At 34.1% G+C, this 19,699-nt stretch overlaps 1 long non-coding RNA gene across 1 annotated transcript in view; it reads left to right on the top strand.

Annotated features, from left to right (window-relative positions):
- The first annotated feature begins 3,287 nt into the window (after positions 1 to 3,287).
- LOC115300480 overlaps positions 3,288 to 19,699 on the top strand; it is a 27,094-nt gene continuing 10,682 nt past the window's right edge. Inside the window, exons 1-2 of the long non-coding RNA XR_003912704.1 lie at positions 3,288 to 3,368; positions 13,254 to 13,347. This is a non-coding gene — a long non-coding RNA (uncharacterized LOC115300480). The remainder of the gene's footprint in view (positions 3,369 to 13,253; positions 13,348 to 19,699) is intronic.

Genomic DNA, 19,699 nt, shown 5'->3' with positions numbered 1-19,699 from the left:
TACTAACTGATTCAGCAGAAATGAATTCTTTTACACACTTGCCTGTACTTACAAGTAAATAATAAACCAATAATATATCTGAACACTAATATTAATGTATTACATATATGTGTATTAGACATATAGCTTTCTCAGATACTTTCACATTAGCTCAAACTCCAAGAAAAGCATCCTAATCACCAACTGCAATTATGTCTTTCAAAGTGTCTTTAATACAATTGTCTGAATAAAGTGGATAAACAAGATTGCCCAGGGCTCTGTTTTGTATATTTTGTACTTTTTTCCTAAGGCTGATGCTACCCAACATGCTCATTATCTATCTTCAAAGTGTGTATTGAGGATTCTAATTGATCACCAGTAGCTCTTTTGCATTTTTTCCTACATAGGATTACTGGCCACTGCCTTGTCACAGCAGCTGCTAGGAGCGGCACCTGGTGTGTCTTCAGATGTGGCTATTTATGCTTGTGTTCTGTCTAAAGTGAGAATGGAAAAGAAAACAAACAAACAAGTGTCTTTATCTTCCCTAGATCTAAGATCTTGCCTACTTCCTCCCTTGAGTCCGCTAGTGTGGCCACCATAATTACTTACCAGAGAACCATCACTAAGCCTCCTCTTCGAAGGAGGATTCTGACCCTTTAAGTACATTCTTAGCCCTTGGAAATATCAGGGAAGCACTGCTTAAGCACTTTACTATACATTATTGAAGTGTATTCTTTTTCACTAAAGTTGAATGTGTTGAGCATTGTTTTGCTATTATTACTACCATTAAGATGTGTATTTGCTTTTTCTAAAAGGAATCAAAGGACATTTTATATTAAAATGTGAAATTCAATTGAGAGAAGCTGAAATAGAAAGTATTTGAAGCACTCAAATAATACATTTAAAAATATGTGCTTCATATATCTGTTTTCAAAAAATAAGGTAAAAAGAAATAATTAGCTATTTTTATTTTTTGAAATAAAACACTTAGTATTTGAGCACAAAACTACCACATTTACTTTCTGGAAAAAATATTTTCTAGAGGTAAATTAAAACTAGGGTTAAATGGCACTGAGTTGTAGACTGAATTTTGAGGGAAAAGATCAAAACTGTGTATAGGTATTTCATTTGACCATATATCCAGCAGTTATGTCCTTGGATCATGAAAGTTACAAGAAATTCTTCCAAAGTTAATTCTACTTTGTAAATGGCCTATTTAGTAATTTATGCCATGCTAGTTGTCTTCCAGCCTTGGTATTTTCAAGTAATTTTTTGCCAGCTTTATACATATATATTTATATGCAAGAAGTACACATATTTTTGTGTGCATTTCAGTGAGTTTTGTCTCATGTATATTCCAATGTAATCACAACTTAAAACAAAACATAATCTATTTCCAGCACACTTCAAAGTTCAAAGTTAATTCTAATTGCAACACCAGGGAACTACTAATAATTTCCATCACTATACCTTAGTTTTCCCTGTTTTGGAACGTCATGTGTAATCTTCTAAGAATACATGTATGACTGGAAAGATTTGAAGTCTTATGGCAGGTGCTCATTTTGTTTCTAGCTTTTTTCATTCAACATGATGTTGAGATTCATGCATGTTGTTACATATATAAGTAGTTTGCACCTTGTATTGCTGTGTAGGGTTACATCACATGAAAAGACCACAGCTTTTTAAATTTCTCTTCCCTTTAATGGACATTTGTATTCTATGCAGTTACTGGCTATTATGAATCAATCTATGCATTATCTTATAGACAGGTCTTTTTTTTTCTCTCTTTCTCTGTTAGATATGATGTGAGTTGTAGTTATTTATAGATATTTCTTCAGATTGAGGAGCTATCATTCTTGTAGTTTGCTCTGGGGTCTCTATTATTTAATCATAAATATGTGCTGAATTTTATCTAATGCTCTTTCTGTTCTATTAATATTATTTTACTTCTCCTTTAGTCTTTTAATGTAAATTATATTAATACATTTATTTTATAACAGTTTTATGATATGGTTCATATGGCACATAATTCACCCATTTAGAGTGTACAAGTGAATAGTTTTAGTATATGCATCATCTCTAGTATAAAATTTAAGAACACCAAAAGGAACCTTGTACCCATTAACACTAAATTTCTATTCTTCTCAGCCACGGAGCCCTAATCTTTCTGTCTCGGTAAATTTGCCTTTTACAGATATTTCATGTAAACGAATGACACAATGCATAGTCTTTTATGATTGGCCCCTTTCCATTAGCATGTTTTCAAGGTTTAACCATGTTGCAGAATATATGGGGACTCCGTTTTTGCTGGGAGCCGCACCGGCCTTGCTGGATGACACGGTCACAGTAAGGAAATGGCAAACGTGCAGGGCTCCTGCCATGAGGGGTGGAACTGGTATCTCCTTCTGCTACTACTGCTCATGGGAAATTAAGCCTGTTGCTGTTGATTAGGCCTCACAATGTTCCAAGTCAGACCGATATTCCCCACACAGCTACCTCATGGGAAGCAGCATATTCCCACCTCTATAAAGAGGAATTTAAACACAGCACTGCAGATGTTTGTCCAAAGGCTCTTCTATTGAGCTCACAAACTTAAGACATGGATAATAAAGGGGGTTAAAGAACACAAGAATAATATTAACTCCTGAGATAAAGAGCCTAATTTAGGAATAAGAAACAAACAAGAGCCAGGCATAAAGGACTGCGCATACATATGCTAATTGGTGCCCACTGTGAGGATGGGTAAGAGTAGTTACAACTTAAACTCAGACACAAAGACCGGCTCATCTAGGGCACCTATAGTGATTTACACCTTCAACATCAAAGAACAAGATTGACAAATGGTTTATTTACTAACCATTGCTAATACATTCTTCCTCTTGTGAGCCAAACAGAATGCCTCCTAGCTTTGTTTATGCCTGAATCTTAGCGTTATTGTTATAAACCAATGCGTTTGCTATCTGCTTCTCACTAAAAACATCTTGCTACCTTCTTAGTTGTAAGATTTATTACCAGTTCAAATGTGTATGTTACCTGCTTTTCACTGAGAATATCCTGTAATCCAATGATGTGTAAATTACCTTATTGTAATTAGAGTAGTTCTGCAAAAATGCCTCTGTAAAACCTGTGTCTGCACCCTTTTCAAAGCATCTTTATCACTGAGAATTATATGTAAAAATTCCACTTTTTGATGTCATATTAACACTTAAATCTATGAATAAAGGCACAAAACCTGGCAAGATAGAGATGCCAGACTGGTGACCAACCAGGAAAGAAAGAAATTCCGGGCTCTCTCGCCTCCAATTTTCCGCGGACGCTGTTGCCTCCTTCAGGGGACCCTGGACCTGCTGGAGCTGGAACATTTTGTTTCACTGAAATACTATGCAACTGTATGTATATAACACATTTATTTATTCATTCATCAGTTGATGGACATTTGAGTTGTTTCAATGTATTGCCTGTTATGAGTACAGGTGTCCCCACCATCTGCAAGTAGAGCATTCCTATGAAAGCTTTAGAAGCCGAAGAGTATAAAGTGAAGAGTATCCCCTGCTCTCCAAATGTTTGTGGTGCAGAATGTCTTTTTTTAACGTTTGTTTACTTATTTTGAGAAAGAGAGAGAGAGAAAGAGAAGGGAGGGAGAGAGTGAGGCAGAGAGAGAGAGAGAGAGAGAGAGAGAGAGAGAGAGAGAGAGAGAGAGAGAGAGAGAGAGAGAGAGAGAGAGAGAGAGAGAGAGAGAGAGAGAGAGAGAGAATTCCAAGCAGGCTCCACACTGTCAGTGCACCAATGCAGGGCTTGATTCCACAAACTGTGAGATATGGCCTGAGCTAAAATTAAGAGTCAGACACTCAATGACTGAGCCACCTAGACGCCTCCACAATGTCACTTTTGTAAAAAACCTACATCAGTATGCAAGAGTTTTTGTAAAAGCAAAATTCTTCTTTGGATTTTTTTTTTTTTTTTGATTAGTGAAAATAGGCACTCATGCAGATCTTTTGTAAAAACAATGTTTTATCATAATAAGCTTTCCAAAAATGAAGGATACCTCTAATGCTGCCATGAACAATTGCATACAAATTCTTGTGTGAACATACAATTCCATTTCTTTCATGTGTATATTTAGGAGTAGAATTTTATGTTCAACCATAGGAGGAAGTGCCAGACTGTTTCCAAAGCTGATATACCACTTTACATTTGTTTTTAAACATAGGTTTTGTTATTATGTTGGTACACAGGCCAACAGATTAGAAGATGGCTGCCGCTGAAAAGATAGTTTGTTATATTCACAGATTCCAAGAGGCAGGGGCATGCCACATGATGGGTGCCACATGCGGAAGCAACAGAATTGGTCAGAACCCAGAGAGTAGTGAGGAAAAAGTGTGTGCAGAGCCTTTTTGTACTTTCCATGAGATAAAACAAGATAAGAAGGTTTAGGATAGGTTAGTTTGAATAATTTCAATGGACTCTTCAATAGGGACATCCTTCGTTTTCTGATACCTAATGCTCAGGTAGTTCGGGCCGGTGGATAGACAACTACCAGGCAGTTTGAGAACCAGGTGAAACAGATAGTTGGGAACATGGGCTTTGAATTGCTTGATTTGCTTATGGGAGACACACTCCTCTACAAGTTATTTGCTTTCTCTAGAAATTTGCTAACTTTAATAGGAGCAGTCCCTGCAGGGTTAGCATTGCCCAAGATGTTAGAATATTAGGATATAGAAAATAAGTGGCATGAATAATATAGCATTATCACCAACAGTGAATAAAAGTTCAAATCAATCCACAGACTCATCAACATTTTTTTATTATAGCAACCCTAATAAATGTGAAGTGGTATCTCATTATAATTTTGATTTTTAATTCTCTGAAATAACTTATGATGTTGATCATCTTTTTATGTGCATATTGATAATCTATATGTCTTCTTTGGGCAAATGTCTATTCAAATGCTTTGCACATTTTTGATTGGTTATTTGTGTTTTTACTGTTAAGTTGTAATTCTGTATTTGTCCTAGAGTCAAATTTCAGATTTAGGATTTGCAAATGTTTCCTCCCATTTTATAAGTTGCCTTTTTATTTCTTAACAGTATCTTTTGAAATGGAAGATTTTTACTTTTGATAAAGTCCAATTTATTGATTTTTTTCTTTGCTTGTACTTTTGAAATCATATCTAACATGACATTACCTAATCTTAGATAGTGAATTTGACATCTGTGTTTTATTTATGTGTTTTATCATTTCTATAGCTTTGGCTTTTATATTTATTTAATACTTTTTGTTTTAATATTTTTTGTACATTATGAGGGAAGCATTCAAATTCATTCTTTTGAATGTGGATATCCAGGTGTCTCTTCTTTTTTGATCTGGTTATTCACAAATATATATGTGTCTCTGAGCACTGCTTTAGCTATATTCCTAAATTTTGTATTTTTATTTTCATTTATCTAAGGCATTTTCAAATTTCCCTGTGGCTCCTTATTTGACCCATTGGGATTTAGAAGTTCATTTTTAATACCCATACATTTTTGAGTTTACTCAATTTCATTGTTATTGATTTTTAATTTTACTTCAATATGCAAAGAGCATATTTTGTTTTCTTACCAATTTGTTTAAATTTACTGAGATTTGTTTTATGGCCTAATATATGGTCAATCCTGGCAAAAAGTCCATTGACCCTTGAGAAGTGTATGTATCCTTCTGTTGTTGGGTAGAATATTCTATAGACATCTAATTGATTTATAGAGGTTCAATTGGTGTATGGTATAGTGTACCGTGTATGGTGTATGGTATAGTTCAAATTGTTTATTTTCTTGTTAATCTTCTTTCTAGGTGTCCTATACATTATTGAAATGTGGGTGTTGTATCCAACTATAATGTTTGAATTATTCATGTCTCCCTCTAATTTTGTCAGTTTTGGCCTCATGAATGTATGGTCTTTTTTGTTATGTGTATGTGCAGGAATAATTGCTATGATTTTTTGGTGTGTCTGACAGATTAATCCTTTTCATCATTATAGAAATATTCTTTCTGTCTAGTAACCATCATGGCTTAAAATCTATTTTATCTGACATTCTTACAGCCATACCAGATTTTATGGCTGCTTTTGCCCAGTGTATCTTTTTCTATGCTTTCGCTTTAACCTGTTTGTACTTGTTAATCTAAACTGTGTTATCTATGGGGGCACCTGAGTTGCTCAGTTGGTTAGCTCAACTCTGGGTTTTGGCTCAGGTCATGATCCAATGGTTTTATGAGTTTGAGCCCCCATTGGGCTCCATGCTGACAGTGCAGATCCTGCTTGGGATTCTCTCTCTCCCTCTCTTTTTACCCCTCCCCCACTCAAGCTGTCTCTGTCTCGCAAAATAAATAAATAAATAAATTTAAAAAATAAAAAAATTAAGTGTGTTATCTGTAGATCATATATTGTTGGATCATTTTCTGTCATTTTCACACAATCTTTTGACTGCATTGTTCAATTCATTCACTTTTATTGTTACCAGTATAGTTGGATTTAAAACTGTCATTTTACATTTTTTCTGTTTTTTCTATTTTTCAATTCCTCTTTTTATTGTTTTAGTATTTTCTTTTGCATCAAGTGAAAAAATTTCTATGTTCTATTTAATTTCTTTAATAATTTCCACTATTTTAAAAGTCATTTTCTTATTATTCTCCTTAATATACACATTACCAGAATCAGCTTCAGATTTATACTACCTTAATCCCAGTATATGTAGAAATATTAGTCTTTGTAGCTCTATTTATCTTTCCTTCTATGTGGTGCTATTTTTATACATATTACATTTATGTGCAAGTTATAAACTGAACAAATGCATTATTATAATTATTGTTTTGTATAATATGTCAATAAGGAAACTAAGAAAAGAAAACAGAGCAAGTGGATATTTATAGAGTGTTATACTAATCTTCTTTACCATTTTTGTTTCTCTTTATTTGTTCCTGTGGATTCGAGTTACCATATGGTGTCATTTTCCTACTCCAATACATCATTCCTCCCACCCATCTCTTTTCTGCTGTGATCATTAAATGTATCACATTTCTATGTACTATAGCTGTAACAATTCAATTATACACTTATTATTTATAAAATTGCTTTTTATATCAGTTAAGAGAAGAGCAGAGAAGAAATATGCATTTATACTTACTCTTTTTTATAATTACATAATTACCTTTACTAGAGAGCCTTTTACTCTTTCTTATAGATTCAAATTACTGTCTTGAATCTCCTACTGTTAGCTTTAGAAACTATATTATTTTTTGTAAGGCAGATTTAATGGCAACACATATTCTCTGTATTATTGTTGTTTTCTTAACCTAAAAATTATTTATTTTCACCTAAGAATAATATTTTTGCTGGATACAAATTCTTGGTTGACTGTTAGATTTATTCTTCATGCATTTTGAGTATGCCATGCCACTGTCACCTGTCTTCTGTGGTTTCTAATGACAAATCAGCTCTTATTCTTATTAGAGTTTACCTGCCCATGATGAACACTGTTTCTTGTGTCCTCTCCAATTTTTTTCTTTATCTTTGACTTTCAGTGCTTTTATCATGACATGTTTAGATATATGTATCACTTTATGTTTATCCTACTCTGATTTGTTTTCTGTTCTTTTGAACTCCTCTTCTATCTTTTTAATTTTTTTTCCTTTGCTTACTTTTTCTTCCTAATTCCTAGTTAGAGAAAAATTTTCTAATTGCTTACTGTCTTTTCTTTATACAGAGTTTTTTTTATGTTGAAACATATATCATTGATTTAGTCATTCCATCTTTTGTTATAAAATGTTTCAATCTATAAATTTCCTTCAATCACTATTTTGGCTGAATCCACACAGATTGATACCTTATATTTTCATGATTCTTAGTTTGGTTAAAAAACTTTCCTTGTAATTTTTCCTTGATCCAGATTGAAAATGTGTTGCTTAATTTCTAACTACATGAAAGTTTTTTTTTAGATATTTGATTACTATTGCTTTTTAATTAAAATTCATTGTGCTTGGACATTATTTGTTTACTTTATTTTTAAATATATTAATATTATTTATATAAAAATTGACTATTGTACATGAGACAAAGATTATTCTGTATTTGTTTTGTATAATGTCCTTTGAGTGTCAGTTAACTTGAGTGGGTTGACAGTGCTGTCTTTATTCTTGCTTTTAAAATTTTCCTTCTTATTGTCACAGCCATGTAGATGTTATAAAACTTAAACTAATGTTATAGATTATCTTTATTTCTCTTTTGTTTCTGTCCACTTTTGCTTTATAGATACTGAATTACTATTATTAGTAATCACACAATTAAGATAGATGTGTCTTCTTGAGGAATTAACCATTATCATTATTAAAAAATAATCTTTCTGATAGGGCTCCTTGTCTTGAAGTCTATTTTATAAAATGTCAATACTGGTACTCAGTCATTCTTATGCTTAGCTTTTTCATTTTACATTATCTTTCAATCTATGTGGGATATATATGACACATATCTCTGGTGAACAGCATATAGTTAAGTCTCACGTTATATATAATCTGCTGACCTTTTTCATTTTAATGGAAAGTTTTATCTATTTGCACTTAAGGTAATAATATATTTGGGTTTAAATTTAATTTTTTCTATGTGGTAGTATAATTTCATTTAGAACCCTTCTACATTTTGTATTATAGTTGCATGTATTTTTCTTCAACAGATGTTAAAATTCCAATATATTATTAATATTTTCCTTCAAAGAGAAAAATTCCCAAAATAATGAAAGTCTCTGCCTGGAATTCACTCCCTATGCCATTTCCTACAAACTTTCTGAAGTCATTAAGCTGAGGCAATCCTAATCTCATTTCATTGTTTTCCCATCCATTAGGGATTATGGCCTTTCCCTTTCTATTACACAATGGCTTGATGGTCATTATGTCATATATTTTACTTATGAATCATATTTAATCCAGTGTTTTATATGATTTAAGCAGGAAAGGAAATCTAATTCCTGATACTCCAACTTGGAAAGAGGTGAAGACTTCCCTGTTCCTATTAAAATATGTGTTTGCTGGGTATATAATTCTAGGTTGACAGGTTTTCTTTGATTGTATTTTTCTTTTGAGCACATTAAAGATGTTCCTTTTTTTCTGAGTCTGTTGTTTCTGGTTTGAAATACACTGTCCTGCTTATTGTTTTTCTACTTCATGTTATATATTCATTTTTTATTTCTGTATTTAAGATTTTTTCAATCACCTTTGGTCTTAGTTTGACTATGATTTGCTGTAAATGATACTTTTTATATTAATTCTGCTAGTAGCTTGTTACAATTCTTAGATTAATGGCTTGTACTTTTTCATCAAATTTGAAAAAAATCATTTAATATTTTATCAAGTATTTTTCTTACACCATTATCTCTTACTTAACTACTACTCCAATTATAGCTTTCACTGTTAGATTTTTCTCACAAATCATAGCATTCCTATGCGTTTTATTTCAATCTCTTTTTCCTCCGTTGTTAAATTTAAATATTTCTGTTGATTGGTCTTTTGCTTTTTCTTCATTTGTCATTCCTTCCTTATGATTTTTTTTTTCAAATTTTGAGTTTAGAGTTTTTATACAGTTTCCAAATTCTTTATGAAATTCATCTTCTAACATAATTATTTTATGATACTTTAAGATCTTTATCATAAATATGTTAAAAGTCTTTATTGATGATTATGCCTTTTGTCTAACTGTTTATATTGTCTAGTTTTGCTTTTATCCAGGGGTCACATTCTGATTTTCTTTCTTATGTTAGACAACTTAAGAGCTAAAATAGGAGGGTTATTGGTTTGACTCATCCAGATAATTCAATGTTGAGCAGATTTGGAGTGAAGTTAAGGTTCTAGTTCTGCTATGGGTCAGGCATAGGGAGTCTAAGATGATTTTGTGCTTTCAACCTATTTTCAACATTTTCTGCATTTCCAAAGGACTTATAATTTCAATAACATCAGAAATGTAATTGGGTAGTAATTGAGCTTTGATTAGACCCAGCTCCCCCTGTTTTAAAATATAACTCTCAGTTCAGCCTTCTCTCTCAAAAAGAGAACATCTAATACTCTTAGAACTTGTACCTGCAACTACTTAGAAACCTTGAAAACTTAAGACTTTTCTTTTTCCCAAGGTGGGAGACTGGCAGGCTAGGAGAACATGAGACCATGAAGCCATGAGATTCCAAGACTCTGAAGCTTTGAGACTCTGGGACCAGGGCCCCTTAAGACCCCAGCAATTTGAAAACATAAAACATCAAAACCATGGGATCGCTGGACTAAAGAATTATAAAATTAGAAGATTGTGCAGTCCTACTTCCAGTTTTTGCTGTACTCAGCAAGACTCTCCTTACATGGATCTCTTTCACATTTAAATCTGACATGCCAGCCCATAGGTTCATCAGAAGATTGCTAGTTCATCCATGTCTAAGAATCATTTATACTCTTTTCTATGTCCTGTGTCCAACTTCTATTATAATCCCCAGGCATGAAATCTTTCTCCCTTGTGTGCTCTTCCAGGAAGGGAAATTACATTCAGAGATTTTATCTCTATGGAATTTTTTTATCCACAATATTTAGTATGATAGTTTGTTTTGTCTGGTAATATGTTCTTTTAGCAGATGTAAAAGTCTTTTACATCCTTTTATATTCTACTCAAAAATAAATTATTATATTAATTCTTGACAGCTTCATCTTTCTTGTTTCTAGTGTGTGAACCCTTGTGCCATCATTTCTGGGGTATTGGTAATTATTTTTTCATTGTTCTTACCATGATCCCATTTCAATCCTTGTCCCATTCTTGTTTACCCACCCATCATTTCCAGGCTTATTTTCCTAAATTGGTTATTTTTTCATAAGAATCCTATGTCATACTTGCTTTAATATCTGTTTCCTTTAGGAAACCCTTGAGCTGTTGCTGAAGATGCTATATGCACTTCTGAAACCTGTGTTGTATTATGCAATAAGATTCTATTTCTAAGACAAGCCCTGTATCTGCAATTCTAATATGAAGCCTGTCATCCACAGAGGTTTTCCTGAAAGCTGTGAAATGCTAATACATCTTTTATCATACATGTAGTATTTAATATGTTCCACTGTTTATCAGAGTTGAACAAGAGGGCTTAGCTGCCTAAACCACAATTTCTTTTACATTGCTAATGCAAAATAAAAACAAGTATGGATAAAGCTTTGCATATTTGGTTTATATTTGAGTCAGTTCTGTTCCTAGTATACTAATTATAGATCTATTTATGAATTTAAAAATGTGAAACATTTACATATGGATCTTTTTGTTATGTTAAATTCGGTTGAAAAATATGTTTCTATTATTGACAAAAGTTTTATTTGATACAAAGGTATTTGTAGTTATGGGGTTTCTGACATGGTTACATTGAACATATTGACTCCTGTGTCTATAAGCATATAGAAAAAAAAAGACACTGAAACAATTAAAAACCACAGTTCCTTAGGCGCCTGCATGTCTCAGTCAGTTGAGCACCTGACTTTGGCTCAGGTCATGATCTCAGGGCTTGTCAGTTCCAGCCCCAGGTCAGGCTCTGTGCTGACAGCTCAGAGACTGGAGCCTGCTTCAGATTCTGGGTCCTCCCTCTCTCTCTGACCCTCCCCCAACTGTACTCTGTCTCTCTCCCTTTTTTAAAAATAGAAATAAACATTCCAAAATATTTTAAAAAGAAGACCATAGTTTATGACGCCTGGACTTACTTCTGCTTTTCTGGTCTGACTTTTGTTCTAAGGCTTTCTATACTTAAAGTTACTATCCTAAACATATATAAATAAAAATGCCTCAAAAATAAAATATATTTATATCATGTATAAACACATACTCTTAGCAGATGGAAAAAAACTAACTACTTCAAAACATTACATTAAGGTTTAGAAACAAAATCAAATAGCTAACTTATTAGTATTAAAAAGGGGGAAATCAGGGAGATAAAATGTTCAAAGCACTAAAGCTCTTTCTTAGAGTTGTATTTACTCACGTGTATTATTCTACTATGAAGTTTGCTTTGACATTAAATCATGAAACAGGCCACATTCCACAACAGAAATCCCACAGCTGTGGTACATGATGGCTGTGACAACAAAACAATAAATAATTGGCATTGACAATGAAAACTGTGTTTTCCCAAGGCATCTGATAACTAATGTGTGAATAACTCCCCTGATATTGTCTACCCATCAATGTGGAGCAAGTATTCTACCTTAAAAATATAGACGTTGATAAAAGTGATTCTTTAAAAAAAAAGAGCAACATCAAATAGCACTATAGGCTGAAAAATTATTGTCAATAAACTAATATTCAAAAGACAATGCACCTTATCTATGAAGATTTTAATTTAGAGTAATGCTATACTAATTGATGTTAGAAAATAATTTTCTACCTGGAAATGATAAATTTTAAGGAAAGTGCTTCAAGTTGGAATATTATCTGTCTACTTAGGAGACACACTGTTAACAATTCATTTTCTCATTGACTTTTTTCTGGCATTCTAGGTTTAAAAAGCGCTTACCTGTCAGACTGCATTTTTTCCTTTATCATTATATATTTGCTTTACAATTATATAGAATATAGAAAAGATTAATATAGTGGTAAATATATCCATGGGAGACCAAACAAAAAATCTTGTGAATTCATTTGCCATCAAAATGAAAATATTATTTCAGACAAGGTTAGAAAGAGTTTACCGATTGTAAAAATTATTTATAGAGAAAAATCACACAAAAATGAGCTCACTATTAATATGACAGAGGAAGTATTGTGGTAAGAAATTAACTTGATATTTGTAAGTTCTTTTGTATTAGGCTCATGAAAGTGATTTTTGCTACATAAAATAAGTCTTGGAAATTTAACTTATAAATTAGGCACAGTAAGAGAGTAATAATAATAACTCATAATAAAACAAAACAATTATAACAATATACTACAATGAAAGTTATGTGAATGTGTTCTTTCTTTCAAAATATTTTATTGTACTGTCCTTACCCTTCTTCTTTTTGTGATGATATGATATGATAAATTGCTTAGGGGACAATTCCAGTAAAAACAGGATAATTCTCTATAGTGGCTGCAAGATAGGCTTTGATATCTGCTGAGATATCACTGAAATCTCACTATCTTTTGGGCCCATAATGAATGCTCTAGTCAAATTCATCAGAAAGTGACGTTGGTGCTTTGAAAAGAGGAAAACAACATACACAAAATTGTAGCTTATGTGAAATGTATTTTGTTCTCTTTTCAGTTAAAAAAAAAGTGTACTCTGGTAAAAGATGAAGTATGTGAAGATGAGCTGGGTGACAGGAGGCCTTGTGAGCTAGAGCCAGGTAATGAGCCAGGTAGGTGATGTGTATATTAAGTCGCAGTGTCAAACCAGTCATCCTACCGAATGATAAATCCTTACCACATTGTGGAACGGACTGCAACAGAAATGCCAAAGATGGGTTTTGTTTAAATAGAATGAAAAGATCTGAACCCGTGTATCATTTAGGTTTAATAGAAGATTGTCTTATGTACATGAATTGTTCTTAAAGAATATGCAAATCCGTATATTTTCCTGGACAAGTATTTCATCGCTTTAACTCATTGTTTCCTTTTTAAAAAGTGTTTATTTAAACTCCAGTTAACATATAGTGTAATATTAGTTTCAGGTGTAAAATATAGTGATTCAACATTTGCATACAACACCTGGTGCTCGTCACAAATGCGCTTCTTAATCCCCATCGTCTATTTAACCCTCCCACCACCCTTCTCCCTTCCAGTAACCATCAGGTTTTTCTCTATAGTTAAGAGTATTTCTTGGTTTGCCTCTCTCCCTCTCTCTCTCTCTCTGTCCTTTGCTCCTTTGTTTTGCTTCTTAAATTCCACATATGAGTGAAATCATATGATATTTGTCTTTTTCTGACTGACTTACTTGGCTAAATACTCTTTAGCTCCATCCATGTTGCAAATATTATTTATGGCTAAATAATATTCATATATATGAGTGGGATATATATCTATATGTATCTATCTATCCCTATATATCTTCTTTATCCGTTTATCAATCCATGAATGCTTGGGCTGCTTCCATAATTTGGCTTTTAAGATAATACTGCTATAAACATTGGGGTGCAAGTGTCCTTTGATTGGTATTTTTATAATCCTTTAGGTAAATACCTGGTAGTACAGTTTCTGGATCATAGGGTAGTTTCCTTTCTCTTCCTCTAAGCAGCCATTTACCAATTTTATTGAATGTAGTAGAAAGCTCTTTAAACATTTTTGTTAGTTAGATATTATATAGAATTAAATGGGGGATGCATATTTAATTGATATGTGAAAGTCTCTATGGTATATATTATTGTTTAGTGTCATCCAGAAATGGAGAATGTGGTCTCTGGCCTAAAAAATGTTTCTAGGTTAGGTGTGGTTGAAGTATATATGGGTTTTGATCTGTTTTTTTTTTTTTTCAGTATGTGAATGACTTCATCCAAATTATTAAGAAAACATTTATGGAAAGCAACCCAAACATCACATCTTTATTTTATTCTTTTAAGTACTAACTACATATGGTATACTAGCACTAAACTTCAAAATGAGATAATTTTTTTGTATTCTTATTTATAACACAACTGTCATTATTTGTATTTTTATACATCCGTGGAATTAAAAAACATTGCCCATCTATAAGCCAGTAAAAGAATTGTACACAACCACAAGAATTTGAAAGATCAAGGAAGATTTGTTTAGTGTGATAGGGCATCAATATAGTTTCTGTTAGGGTCAGTTATCTCCATGGTTGAGAGTGCAGGAGAAAAGGGATTTGTGTGACACAGGAGGAGACGCACTAGGGCGCTCAGGCACCACGTTCCCTCTGTCTTTCCACTCTGCCCCCTACACACATAGAAAAGCATCTTAATGACCCAAGGTGGTAATCTAACAAATTCTCAAGCCCTCTTTAGTTAAACTTGATGTAGTGGTGTAAAGGAGCCAGCTTTCACGTACTCGAAAGGGCCAATTTTTAAAATTTCAGGAGTTTTGAGAGCCATTTGACGTCCTGGTGGCAGTTTGAAAACCAATCATAACAAGTATATTTATACCACAAAAATCAGCAAATGCGACAAAGCACAGCTCTCATCCTACTCTTCAGTGGGCTGCTCAACATTCGTGAGGTCATCACTGGTTATTTGTCACTGTGGTTCGTGATTTCTTCTTTAAACTCTTTGACTTCCATGACAGACTCTTCTGGCTGTGATTTCCCTCCCAGATTGCTCATTTGTGACTGTGCATATGAATTCCTATTTCTTTACATTTCTTAAATGTGTACAGTTGCTCAGGATTCTGTCCTAGGCCTTTCTAGTCTTACTGTGTGCTCCCTCCACATGCGAACTTTGCTACTCCACCGTCTCTATTTATCCTACAACACTTTCCTGAGCTGTAAAGCTATTTATTCAGTCGCTTTGTGAGCAACTCCAGCTACATGTACTTTAAGGAACTGCAGTCTCAACATGCACAAAACTGAACTCGTCTCTCTCCTATATTTACCCACCTATTACTGACCACAGTGCTTCCTTATATATAGCCCTATCCTGTATCCCCATTCTGAGAGCATCACTTGCAAACTCGTGAGCTTGCTATTCTTGCCCATGCATGGAGTGGAGTGTAGTGTCTTTAACTTTATTATCATCTATAGCCCCTCTCACTACCCCCACCCCAGCTATAATGAGTTACTCAAATTCCCTCTTGTGTATCTGTAATGCAGGGTCAGAGATATGTGCTAGGTGCTTCTGTAAGATAAAGAAGACACACTGAAAAATGTTTGTCATCTGAAGAATCATCTAGTAACTTACTTCAAGAACACCCAACAAGTGGGAGCCATATGAAACCCATGTCCCTGGAGAATACTATAGAAATACCAACTATACAGAGAGGGGCACTTGTGGGGAAGAGCACTGGGTGTTATATGGAAACCAAGTTGGTAATAAACTATTAAAAAAAACCAAATACCAATTATAAGGTACTCAACTACCTTCTATGGGATAGGGGCACAGCTTTTGCCATGTAGGTAATCAGAATATGAGCATTATTGGAAGCCACCATTCTGCCTACCACAGGATCCAAAGCTAAAACTGGGCAGGAGGAAAGAGGAAAAGGAAGTACCCCTAAACCCTAACACATTTTCTTCTGTTCCTGCCAAAGACATGTTGAGAGATTCCTACAAAGCCTAGCTCATGTTTTTGTTGCTTCTACCTCTGATTGTTTTACAGCTTGGTTTTCCCCACTCATCCTGTATTCTTACAATAAGGTTCTTCGACTTCAAGTGACTATGCTGTGACTTAGAGGCTATGTCCTTAGAGAGCTTGCTTTCCAAATATCGTCTCATTGGACTGTACCTCCTCAAAATACAGTCAGCCAAACATCCTCAGATTTGTCAGCCAGCACCTGCTCTTTCAGACTTATTTTTATTTAATTAATTTTTAAAAATTTATATCCAACTTAGTTAGCATATAGTGCACAAATGATTTCAGGAGTAGATTCCTTAAGGCCCCTTACCCATGTAGCCCATCCCCCCTTCCACACCCCCTCCAGTAACCCTCTGTTTTGTATCTTTAAGAGTCTCTCATAGGGGTGCTTGGGTGGTTTGGTCAGTTAAGCGTCCGACTTCGGCTCAGGTCACAATCTCACAGTTCCTGAGTTGGAGCCCTGTGCTGACAGCTCAGAGCCTAGAGCCTGCTTCAAATTCTGTGCGTCCCTCTCTCTCTGCCACCCCCTCCCCTTCTCATTCTCTATCTCTCTCTCTCTCAAAAATAGATAAATGTTAAAAAATAATAAAAAAGAGTTATTTATGTTTTTGTCCCCCTCCTGTTTTATATTATTTTTGCTTCCCTTCCTTTATGTTTATCTGTTTTGTATCTTAAAGTCCTCATATGAGTGAAGTCATATGATATTTATCTTTCTCTGACAGACTAATTTCATTTAGCATAATACCCTCTAGTTCCAGCACATAGTTGCAAATGGCAAGATTTCATTCTTTTTGATTGCCGAGTAATACCCCATTGTGTATACATATATATATACACACATATATATGTACCACATCTTCTTTATCCATTCATCCATCGATGGACATTTGGGTTCTTTTCATACTTTGACTTATTAAGAGAATGCTGACAGACTAAGATTTTAATTAACTTTAACCCACTCTGTGTCCTTTTTTCTATCACATATTTCTTATACACCATTTCTTTCTTTCTTCTTTTCTTTTTTAAATTAAAAAGGATACAAAGCTCATTGGTGTTAGACAAAATAATCCAAGTATTTACCCTAAATTATGTGATAACTGAGATATATGACTCTAGAATAAGGGATTGAAATGATTTTATAGAGCTGATAAAGACAGTGAAAGTCATCTAGTACAAATTCATATTCTCAATTCCTATATGTCATGCTATTGTTACTATGTACCTCTGAAAACATTGACCTCTAAAACACCACATAATTAATTCAAGTTCTTATTTTACTACTTTAAAAATTATCTCCCTCTCTTTCTGATATGCCATCATCTTTCATTTGTCTTTTAAAAAAATATTTTCAGAATCTAACAATTTTCTAACCTCCCCCCTCACTGCCACCCACCTCCCACCATCATCTTGCCCTTAGGCTATTGCCATTCCTCCTGACTGGTGTCCCTACTTCATGCCTTGATTCCATGGCTTCCACGGCTTCCATTCTACACTTGCACCTCAGGAGGTCAGAGGATTGCTTTTCAAGTCAAAATCAGATTACACTCACTTTACTCATGCTTAAATTCTTCCAAAACTTTCTATCTCACTCAGAGAAAAGATCACAATCCTTACAATGATAAAAGACTGACGTGATCTGCTGGATATTCTCAGTGTCTAAATTCAGCTGCCCTACCTCTCCCCTTCAGAAACTCTAATCCAGCTCTGTGACTTCTTCTCTGTCTTTTATTTTAATACCCCAAGTATGTTCCTTTCTCAGTGTCTAATTACTGCTGTTCCTTCTGCCTGGAGCACGGTTTCTGATGTGTCCATTTGGCTTGTCCCTTTGGCTCCAGATTTCTGCTCAAATGTTACACTGTAACTTAAGCCTTCCCTGTCTAGATCCCTAATTGTTTTCTGGTATTTTATTTGTTTTATTTAAATTATAAACTTTATAAATTTAGTAAGCTTCGGGGGGATCTAAATCTCATTCTATTCAGTATCCTCAGAGCTGAGAAAAGGACCTTCCCATAAGTGCTCAATGCATACTTTAAATTAATAAATGGATACATGGATGAATGAATGAATGCAAAGCTTTCTGTATATTTGGTTATTCCTTCTCAGAACCACCGCCATCCTCTCCCCCCAGGAAATTCCCTGCTAGTCTCTTTTTTTTCTGGTCATTTCTTAAGGTTCCAAAACTTGGCCTTTTTTTCTCTCACATCATTCATTCTCATTTGTTGTTTTCATCTATTCCCAGATACAAGTGGGTCTTAACTGTCTTTTCTTACTTAAGCTTCAGGACCCTGCATTCCATTTTCCACACTGATGACACAGTGCTTTTTCTAAAACAGTGATATTTTCATATTATTCCACTTAAATAACTATCATTGATTCCTATTCCCTACATGAGTTAACACAAGAACTTTTTCTTCCATATATCACCCTTGATAATTTGGATGATTTGAAATTTTCCAAACTCATGTAATTCCCCAGGTAATTAATAGTATCCTATAATTAATTATATAATATTTTGATATAATTGACCTTTGCATACCTATAGAAGTTATGATATTAGAGAATAAACACTTTTGACTATAGCGAAATGGGACAATTTTGAGAAAAATATTTTCATAATTCAGTAAAGAATATCAAGTCTTTTAAATCTGTTTGAAAATGTTGAGGAAAGAATAAAGTATCTTATATATTGTGGCCTTGGCATTTATCACCATATATTTATGAGCTTGTGTGTGTTTGTGTGTTTGTGTGTGTGTGTGAGTGTGTGTGATCATTCTGCTATGAATTAAAGTTTAATCAAGACCTTCTTTGGTGGCATATTCTCAGTACTTAACACAGTGCCTTGTCTATAAAAGTAACTCTATGAATGACCCAGGGCCATATTAAAAAAACTGTCATATCAAATACTATTTTGATTTATTTGGAAGTAATGAAATTTGTGAACTATCATTTTATTACATTATAAAAAAGTAGTCTTGTTTTATGTTGTGGTACACTGCAGTGTCTCCATACAATTGCAGTGTACTTTCTCTTCAGCACAACTTATTTGTGCTGATAAACTCATATATCTCATTTATTTGGTTAGTTTTTTTTAAAGTAGTCTATTGTCAAATTAGTTTCCAAACGACACCCAGTGCTCTTCCCCACAAGTGCCCTCCTCCATCACCACCACCTCCTCCCCCCCTCCCCCTTCAACCCTCAGTTCGTTTTCAGTATTCAGTAGTCTCTCAAGTTTTGCGTCCCTCTCTCTCCACAACTCTCTTTCCCTCGTCCCCTCCCCCTGGTCCTCCATTAGGTTTCTCCTGTTCTCCCGTTAGACCTATGAGTGCAAACATATGGTATCTGTCCTTCTCTGCCTGACTTATTTCGCTTAGCATGACACCCTCGAGGTCCATCTACTTTCCTATAAATGGCCAGATTTCATCCTTTCTCATTGCGATGTAATACTCCATTGTGAATATATATATATATA

Source organism: Suricata suricatta, chromosome 1, assembly GCF_006229205.1.
Source record: "Suricata suricatta isolate VVHF042 chromosome 1, meerkat_22Aug2017_6uvM2_HiC, whole genome shotgun sequence".
Lineage (NCBI taxonomy): Eukaryota > Metazoa > Chordata > Mammalia > Carnivora > Herpestidae > Suricata > Suricata suricatta.
The sequence above is the reverse complement of the archived record's forward strand: the minus strand, read 5'-3'. Positions and strand labels throughout refer to the sequence as shown.